The sequence below is a fragment of the Periplaneta americana genome, chromosome 4, assembly GCF_040183065.1.
Source record: "Periplaneta americana isolate PAMFEO1 chromosome 4, P.americana_PAMFEO1_priV1, whole genome shotgun sequence".
Lineage (NCBI taxonomy): Eukaryota > Metazoa > Arthropoda > Insecta > Blattodea > Blattidae > Periplaneta > Periplaneta americana.
This window is the reverse complement of record NC_091120.1, coordinates 128128920-128139329: the sequence shown is the minus strand read 5'-3', so window position 1 is coordinate 128139329 and position 10410 is coordinate 128128920.

Below are 10410 nucleotides of genomic sequence, written 5' to 3'. Positions count from 1 at the left end.
GTGACCAGAATATTGTACCAAATGGAAATATAAAAATTGGAGATTTATCTTTTGAAGAGGTGGAGAAGTTCAAATATCTGGGAGCAACAGTAACAAATCTAAATGATACTCGGGAGGAAATTAAACACAGAATAAATTTGGGAAATGCCTGTTATTATTCGGTTGAGAAACTTTTATCATCCAGTCTGCTGTCGAAAAATCTGAAAGTTAGAATTTATAAAACAGTTATATTACCGGTTGTTCTGTATGGTTGTGAAACTTGGACTCTCACTTTGAGAGAGGAACAGAGACTACGGGTGTTTGAGAATAAGATTCTTAGGAAAATATTTGGGGCTAAGAGGGATGAAGTTACAGGAGAATGGAGAAAGTTACGCAACACAGAACTGCACGCATTGCATTCTTCACCTGACATAATTAGGAACATTAAATCCAGGCGTTTGAGATGGGCAGGGCATGTAGCACGTATGGGTGGATCCAGAAATGCATATAGAGTGTTAGTTGGGAGGCCGGAGGGAAAAAGACCTTTAGGGCCAAGACGTAGATGGGAAGATAATATTAAAATGGATTTGAGGGAGGTGGGATATGATGATAGAGAATGGATTAATTTTGCTCAGGATAAGGACCAATGGCGGGCTTATGTGAGGGCGGCAATGAACCTCCGGGTTCCTTAAAAGCCAGTAAGTAAGTAAGTAAGTAAGTAAGTAAGTAAGTAAGTAAGTAAGTAAGTAAGTATAATAATAATAATAATAATAATAATAATAATAATAATTATTATTATTATTATTATTATTATTATTATTATTATTATTATTATTATTGGCTTAGATTTAGCATAGACAAATAGATGCGTTTATAGGTAGCCTACTAGGGATGAACAAAACTAACTGCCGCTCTCGCTCGCTGTGTTCGTTGCATCCTAGATCATATATGTAACAGATATGTCGGGGTTATAGGCTTTGAGGTTAACAACTTTTGTCGGGTTTACTACGCTGCCATCTAGTTGTTACATAAGGCGTCACGTCATAATACCCATTTGAATTGCATTAGCGACTGTGCTGCCATCTCGTGTTCGTTTACGGCGGACGGGTGGCGATCCTAGTGGTTGTTCTCTTCAAAGTGCTGCCGATTTTAACGTAGCGAAGAGTTATCTGTTACATATATGATCTAGGGTTGCATTCGTCTTTCGAGTCTCGTCTCGTCATTCTCGTGCGCTTCGAGTCTCGCTCATCATTCTCAAAACAGCATTTGGTCGACGTGGAAAGATTTCGTAACTTTGAATAACATACATAATTGAAGTACCGTAAATAACATTAGTAAAAAAAAAGTAAATCCATGGCGCTATAGCCCATGAAGGGCCAAGACCGATGAGCAGGCTGCTGGCCTCACGTCCACATGGTAGAAGTGGACGATCATCCAACCAGAATGGAGGTATCGTGTGGTTAGCACGATGATTCCCCCAGCCGTCATAGCTGGTTTGCGAAACTGGATTTTCGCACCTATCGTAGTTCCCCAAGTGCATCACGATGCTGGGTGGACACCTGTCCTATACACTGGCGAGAAAATGTATTCCCTCTCGAGAACTCGAACCAGCGCGCATTCCGTAATGCGGGTCCTAGACAGGATGCCTTAGACCGCGACGCCACGGTGCGGGATAATAAATAACATTATAAATGTTTAAATGAGACAAAAAGACAAAACAGAACAGTATCTCAGTTATCAAAATGTTCTGGTTCTATTATATGATATTACCTATGGTTATATAAATAGAAAAAAAATTCTCAAATAAATTTGCATTTCTAAGAAACATAAAACGTAACGTTAATATCTTTTCACTTGAGATTGCACACTTAATCTCAATCATACGAAAAGAAAATTCCTAGACTTTTAATAAGGACCTAATAATTAAATAAAGATTGGGGAACGGATTATTATACACTGAAAGGTAGAGATGATGTTTCAAATAGGCTACTTGGTTGTTTGTTTATATATATATATATATATATATATATATATATATATATATATATATATATATATAAAGTTGCCATCAACGTTGCTTGACGTTCGGGAGTGATCAATCTCGGCGTCTCGAAACACTCACAAGCAGTCTTTACGTCAATGACGCGACATATAGAACATTGTCGTGCGAGTTTTCGGCTTTGCGGGCGCTGTTAGTCTTGCTTTCTCGATCGTTGTTCATCTTTATTGTCCTCCTATTCACTTTTATATTCGAAGATAACGCACTGGACCAGACTTGAACGGAACTGACCGGACCTAACTTGAGCAGGCCTGCGCCAGAGCTTACAGACCGGACTGCAACATAGCAGACAAAGAATATGACGTACATATATAGCACATTATGTTATTGGATCTGAGCTATGATTTTGTTATAAATGTCCACTGCTTTGGAGTAGTAGTAAGTGTGTCGATTGCGAAACTAGAGGACCCGAGGTCGAATCCAGGCTGGGTCAAGTTGTCTGATTGAGGTTTTTACGGGGTTTTCCCTCAACTCATTAAGAGCAAATGCTGGATAACTTTCGGCACCGAACCCTGGGTTCATTTCGTCATCTCCTTACATCCATTCTGCCTACTTTCATACTCATAAATAGAGTGAAATATGAATGTTCATAAACAAAACCATTCCTGTTACCGGTATGGGAACAAGGATTTTCACGATTCACGATGTGTAAAAAGGAATTAGCGTCAGTCGCCAAAATAATTCCATATTTCATAATATTTTGATAACATTTTTCTATTAGGTACATAAAAATCTTCATTTTTTTTTTCCACATTTTGCACGATTTTTTCTTTCCATTAATAGCTCTATTTCTATAATTACCACTGAACCGGCTCTCCAGACATTATAAGGAGAGAATAGTGATGTTTTCCAGGAAACACTAGAAAAATCCAAGCTAACTATTCCACCAACATTCCAGAATACCCAAGAGCAAGTGTGACCCCCAAATTCCCCAAGTTTCTGTGCTCGTAACGTCAATTAGGGAAGGCCGAGAGGAGGAGGAGAAGGAGGAGGAGGAGGAAGAAGAAGACGAGGAGGAGAAGATAATTCGCTACGACTCAGTAACAGGACGCGGGGCTATCTAGCCTTAACCACGATATACGTCGCGCTATGTTCGTCTTCTATGAATGCGTTGCATTGTTGAGTGTTACTTTAATCAAACGTGCATGCATATGTGTTACATACTAAATTTGTGTAAAATTGCTCATATTGAAAGAACATTGAGGTAATTATTTGCAGAATTAAAAGAGAAACCGTTTTCAAGTTGGGCGTATGAAACAAAATGAGCTTACAAAAATAGGAGATCAACACTACAATTACGTATTAAAATAGTGAGTGGATGAAGACAAAATACAGGCTACGGCAAAAAGATCTGACGTTTTATGAAATGAGACAACACAGTTATATTTTAATGTAAACTGGTTTTTATCGTTTTATCGATTTACTGATGCAAAAGAACAAAATTAGGTTTCGAAAATTACACCCTCCAAATGACGTCCATTTTTTCTAATGCACTCCTGGAGTCTGACTCTAAGATCAGCACATCCCTTCCTACCATGTCTCTGTCGTACGGGCGGTCCTTGACCTTCCTGTTGACTTACGTTTTAACGCTGAAGAAATTGTTTAACACAATAAAATTATTGTGTTACGGCTGGGAACTCGCCCATGTTGACCCACGCTGCGTAAGAACTACTGAATAATTTTTGAAAAACATCTCCACGGCAAACGCTCAACGGATGCGTTCCACGGATCCATTGCAACTGAAATGGCATCAATAACGGTGTTCATTCCCTATCCTTCCACCGCTGCGCGACTGTATTTTTGGTGCTGACCCATGAATATTAGTTCTTGGATATTCTTCGTAGACGATTACAGTTTCCCTTATCAGGTAACTGACACCAGGCTCAAACAATTTCTTTCGCAATTTTTGCACGAAGATTTCTTCCAGTAGCTCGAGATGTTATGCTGGCTTCAGGAATTTTCTGTGCTAGTGTCCTTTAATTATGAAGATTTATTGCACGTATGCTATATTTTATTTGGTGACATTAAATAGGCTATAGACTAAACTATTTTAATCTCTAAAAGTCTGTTTTGTAAATATTAATGTAAAACTGCTCCAAACGATTTAAGAGCAAAGATATTTTAACATTTAAAGATGTAGGCTATCTTCTATTTTTCCAGAATAAATTTTCTTCATATTGTGCCTCTCTCCAGATATTAATATTTTTCAGATTAAATTGCGACCATAGAAGGACCCTCGTCTTTTTAAATAAGTGAATTAATTTTTTTAATTATTTCGTAGATTAATAGCCTTCACAAAAAATAATAAAATTATTGGCCAGTTATTGTACACCGTATGTGTGTATGCTATTATCTGAGAAAATGTACAATTCAGATCACTGAATGCAAAAGTCATATAGACCTTACTTTTGTTAGAACATTTTTCATAGCAATATGGTGCCATACTCGATGACACTTCATGTTTTCCCATGCCTATAAAAGCAGTATTTTGACATATTAAATTAATGACAATAACATGTGGTGAAATTTAACTAGGCTCTTGGTATTTTAAAAACTAGCGTACAATAAAAAATTCAGTGGTAGTAAATCAATTTCTCATAATACCGTACACTGGGGGACAAAAAATTTGGGACACTTTTATATTCAATATGTCACCAATATGTTTTAAATGGTGATTAATTTAATTATACGATTATAAACGTAGCATAGACTGAAAACAAAAATGATTATACCTTCATACCACCAACCATTACCAACAATAACATCGCAGTCTAGATTTGAGCAACATTTTGCTTATGCAGAGTGTGACAACAATGGGCATTATTGTTGTAATTTTTGGTGTTATGAAGTCATATTCATTTTCTTTTTTGTATAGTAAGATTATAATCTTATTAATCACTATTTAAAACATATTGGTGACCTATTAAATACATTTACAAAGTAAAATTCAAGTGTCCCAAATTTTTTTCCGCCAGTGTATTATACACCCCTTATGATACTCGTATATGAAAGAAATTGAAACTTTGCATGACTGTATAGTGATTTTACCCATTACAGTTGCCTAGCAACAAACAATACGTTATGCATATTCTCTGTCTTCACCATTCTTGTGAATACTATGGTTACGACTATTCAAAGTATAAGCTTATTACTTGAAGTTTATATTGCGCGCTGTGTGATAGAAGAATAAAGAAAATTTACAGTTACAGAATATAGTACCTACTTATTGCAGGTAAATAATTATAAATAAAAAATGTGCCTCGCTTTCTAGAAATAATTAATTTCTACCTGTTACTTTGATGAAAATGTAGATGTAACAGCGATGGCATCGCAGTTAAGGAGTCATACTGCAAAGCGGGAAGGACGCGGATTAGATTCTCGATACAGTCTGGGAGATCTAATTCTTCAGCTGGACTTTACTCACTCTCTAGAAGAAATGAGCATGAAATTTATTTCTTTGTGGGTAAAGGAGGGAGGCGTATAGGATTGATCTCTACAGCTGTTAAAGATTTATGAGACTTCATGCAATAGTCTAAATCATACCTGCACAAACAGCGCTCAACGAGCGCGCGCGCTCCTTCGGAGCGGGAGAGCTGTGTTTAGCGCTCGCCGAAACGGAGAGAAAGATACGTCAGAATGATATAGACTTGCTATAGGTAGAGGAGAGGGAAACGACCACTCAGCTATCTAGTGGAGTGCAGTGTGTAGGCCTATTCTCAGTAACTGTTTCACGTTGCTTACCTGCTGCTACAGTACAGTATGGAGGAATCTAAAAGACGGAACGTAACATTTAACGATTTACAGCTCGAACTTATTGATCTTCAATGTGACCTAAGGGCTAGAGATCGTTAGAATATTACTACTAGCCTGGATGAGTTTTACAAGACTAAACATTAGCAATAATATACACGACTACACAGTCTGGCTGTGAAAATGATTGCTATGTTTGGCTCAACATTTATATTTGTGAGAAACTTAACTGTTTTCTATAATCAACTTTAATAAAGACAGACATCGAACATCTGTAACTGATGTTTCATTACGATCAGTAGGCTACTGTTCCTTTCAGCTGCCAACAGCATAAAACCCCATTCTGATGTACTGATAAATAAAAATATAACAAAATGATATTGTACATTTAAGTAGCTATAGAATTTCTATTATTTCTGTAAAATAAATATTTATTTATTAATTAATAAGAGTCGAAGATAGTTTTGCAAACACTGAACGGGAATTCATTTCATAAACACTCGTAATAGTACTTCCTTTTGTGTATATTTTGTACGAGATCACCCCTTCTTCCAGTCCACCCTTATACAGAGCGCAGTTAATATTTGCTTTCCGCTCATGAGCTGTGAGCCGGCTCGGAGAGCGCAAACCTTGTGCATACCTGGTCTAAATGTAGTGAATTTAGATTAGTTTTTCTAATATGTGCGTGCGTGTAAATATTTATGTTGACTTCGAAATAACCTATCTTCATCTTTATACCGTAAAGGCTTGCCCAGAAGTTAATTTCTCATTACAAATAAGCAATGGCATATAAGCGACACACTTTATAGCTGTAAGTTAAGTAAGATAGGCATTATTTTGCGTTTAGACACGTTCAATAAATTGCCGGGTCACTACATTCTTCCAGATCTTTTCGTTTCCAAATTCACATTCTGCACTCTTCATATAGGTACGTTCCAACTATGGACATAGGATAGAGGTCTGCAATACTGTCATTCAGATATTGTAGACGGATATTCTGCACTCTTGTTTGAACAGAATGAATCCTGCTTACTTTCAATATAAGCAATATTTTTTTGAACGAATAAAGGCGTTGGAATTTCGAGATGTAGGATAAGGTTGCTATCAATGGGCCACTTAAAGGAAATATTATATAATATCCTCGGGTAAAGTAATATTTATTTCCTTTTTCAAGCAAACTTAAATATTATCTTCTGTATTTCATTACGCTACAAATAGAAGTTTTAAATATTCGATGTTAATGAAATATTTATAAAATAAAAATAAGCATCATCGGTCCAATGAAGGTCACTGATTTCCTTCTTTGGGCCAGGTAGTTTCCATGAATGGGATGCAGAATAATATTGTTAAATAACAACCCACATCTAAATAAATGCCAATACACAATATCTTCGGCATTAATAGGAGTAGTGTGTTGGTATATGAAACCAACAAACGTGTATTCGAACGCAAGAAAGACCACTAGGGCACTTAAAAGAATCTTCAGATATTTCATTAACACAAGAAAACGAAATACATATTATTAGTTTGTAATCAGGCTAAGACCTCCAGCATTTCTATCTTAAATGATTTATGATCTTACAGAAATAAAAATAAATCACTTTAGGCCCTATTTGTTCTATAGTATAATTAAACAGAACTAAACATTTCAAAATAACCAATATTTAAGGCTAATTAAACAAAAGGACATTATATATACACTGAAAACAAAACATATCAAGACAATAAATACCATTACTTATTGTTAAGTCAATTAAAATTTATCATTCTCCACTCTTTAGCTGACCAAATAAAAAACTGAAAACTTAAAAAAGAACGTGCAATGAAAACCATGAATTCAGTTTTCTTATAGCAGCTAAGATGAGACAAAACAAAACTTTTATAACACTTTAGTCACAGTTTTCGCAATAGAACACTTTGGCTCCTTTTGTAATAACAGCACAATACTCATGAACCCACCGTTACATGACAGAGAGTGAATCATATCTTCTTTTATGTCATTGCAACAGATGCCACAATACCATGACTCCTTGTTAGAATTACACCTCGTTGAACCTTTCGAAGAAAACGAGAGTTTGGTTTGAGCTGACTTCTCCGATGCAGAAATTTCAAGACGTCTCCTTTTAGTTACTTGCTTTTTACCTCTTCCAGTCTCTGCTTGTACGGACTACTCGTGATCACTATCATTTTCTGAGCTTTATTTGCACTTCTTCCGAGAGAAATTTTGTTTGGTATAGGAGTGATTTCACCCAAGGAAAATTGCAATTTTGGTGCCAGTTTGCTGTATCAGCTGGAAGAGACTCTAAACTATCTTGACTTCTAGATGCTATTGCTCCTTTTTCTGGAATCACGGTATTAGGCCTATTTGGTTCTGGAATTTCCTCATTGACAGGTTCAATTGTAGGAGCTTCCATAACGGAAACATCATCTGTCTCAAGCTGCATCGCTGCCACGAAATGGCAATCTTGGAACACATCCCTGTTGACTGGCCAAACTCCGGTTTTTGAAAATCCATTCACTGCTGTCCCTATTGTTGCCGTCAGTCCATACGCTTTACCAAACAGTCGTGGAATATGAAATTAGGTAACAACTTCAGGTTTGCCTACTCAAATGCTTAAAAAACGACATGTCCAGTGGCTGCAACCTATGAGTACTGTGTACTGGAAGTGCCAGCATGATGACTCCATTCTCTTGAGCAATATCTAGATCATCGAGATTTCTGGTATGAGTTGAATGTCCATCGAGAAGAAGCAAGACTTCTCTTTCCTTTGAAGGACAGACAGTGTCGATGAAATGCCTTAATCACCTCACAAATACATCTTTGTTAATGTATCCACTTTCAGGATTATAAGCAAAAAATTATTCCCGTTGGAGCTCCATCTTCTAACCCTTCCGTAGAACGCGAACGTTTGTAGATGATCAGTGGTGGAACATACTGACACGCAGCACTTGTGCAGCAAACTGGAGTAGTAGTGGAACCTCTTTCTCCATTGGTTGTCGAACCTACTGCTCTTTTACCTTTGAGGGCAAAAACCTCTCTAGATTTCTTTTACACAGTTGATAAACCAGTCTCATCAACGTTGAATGCTCGCATTGAATCGAGCTGGTTTTCATCAACAATTTTCTGCAAGGTGTCAAAAAAGTGACTTACGTTTTCTTTATTAAACCCCTTAGCTCGAGCAAAAGAGGACGACTCTGGTTGACGCAAGTTAAGTTCGGAATATCTCCTCATAAATGCATAATACCATTTCTTTCCGGCTATTCTCTTTTCTTTACTGAATCTATGAGGGACTTCGTTCCTTTCTGCTATATCAAAAGCTAGCAAGCGCAGTTTCCTTGGTGTAATACCAACATAAATTCCTCAAGTTTGAGAACATGAGCAACAAGTTCATTTTTCACTTCTACTGGAAGATCAGCTATGTTATCTATATTTTTTTTATGTTCAACAGTAGAACAATTCTTGCTCGCTAAATGTCTTTGTAATGTTACCCTGGGTACATTATATGTTCTGGCAGCCTCATTGACACCCATGTCACCATTTCGTACTGCAGCTAAAGCACGACTCATGTCATCTTCCTGCCACTGATCATATTTAATTTTTCACGGCATCTAGGAAAGAAAACATACATATTTATAATATATGCATGTATAACTAATCATTCGTTTACATTATACCTACACGTATTAAACCAACTAGTACGGTTCTTTGTTAACTAATTCGAAACAGTAGTTACGAAAGTCCGCGCGGGTACGGTTTCCATCATTGGGCCACTAGCCCATTCATAGCAACTCGGAGTGGTTCATTGAAGGCAACTAGCACTGATTCGTTTAACATGATCCCGTCTCCGTTCACAGTAACTAAATTTATAATGTAAATATGACTAAATAACGAGAATTCATCGTACTTTCAGACACTGTCTGTAGAAATTTATACAGTATTAATATTTGACAGAAATGCTTCCTTCATTACATTAGTAAATTAGAAGAAAAACGTGAAAATCTTACCTTCTTTCACTGCTGCTTCGTGTCTGTGTCGAGCAACTCACAACTAATAAGGCGACACTCAGGCAACCCAAAGTACACTAAACAGCCACCAAAGTGTGCCTATTGTCAATACCTATGGAGAAATCGATCCGGCTCATCGAAGCCTTACCCTAATAAGAAATGTTCATTGTCCGTTCCCAATACAACTATTTGGAGCCTGTTTCATAAAACTCACTAATGATATTGGTTAATAATATTAGAACTCATAGAATAATTAATTAGTTGACAAAATTCTGTTTCCATAAAAATTTTACACAATAAAATAATTTTACTGATATTATTCGTTTATCAGTTTCATTGTTGTGTTTTGTCTCTTGATATTATGAAGCAGTTTTAGCTGACATTTTGATATTACTTAATAAAATTTACGAAGAAAAAAAGACGAAAATAATATTTAAAAATAATGTTTCTTGAGAAAAGTTCTCGAGTTAAAGAACGAATTATTTAGAGCCTTCTCAGCAAACGTCAATAAGGACACGAGAAGCCAAGCGTGGATTGAATTGAGAGACTATGCTGTCTGTATTGCACTCACTTCCAATGAAAAACATTTTACATGCGTCCAGGATTTAGTAACAAAG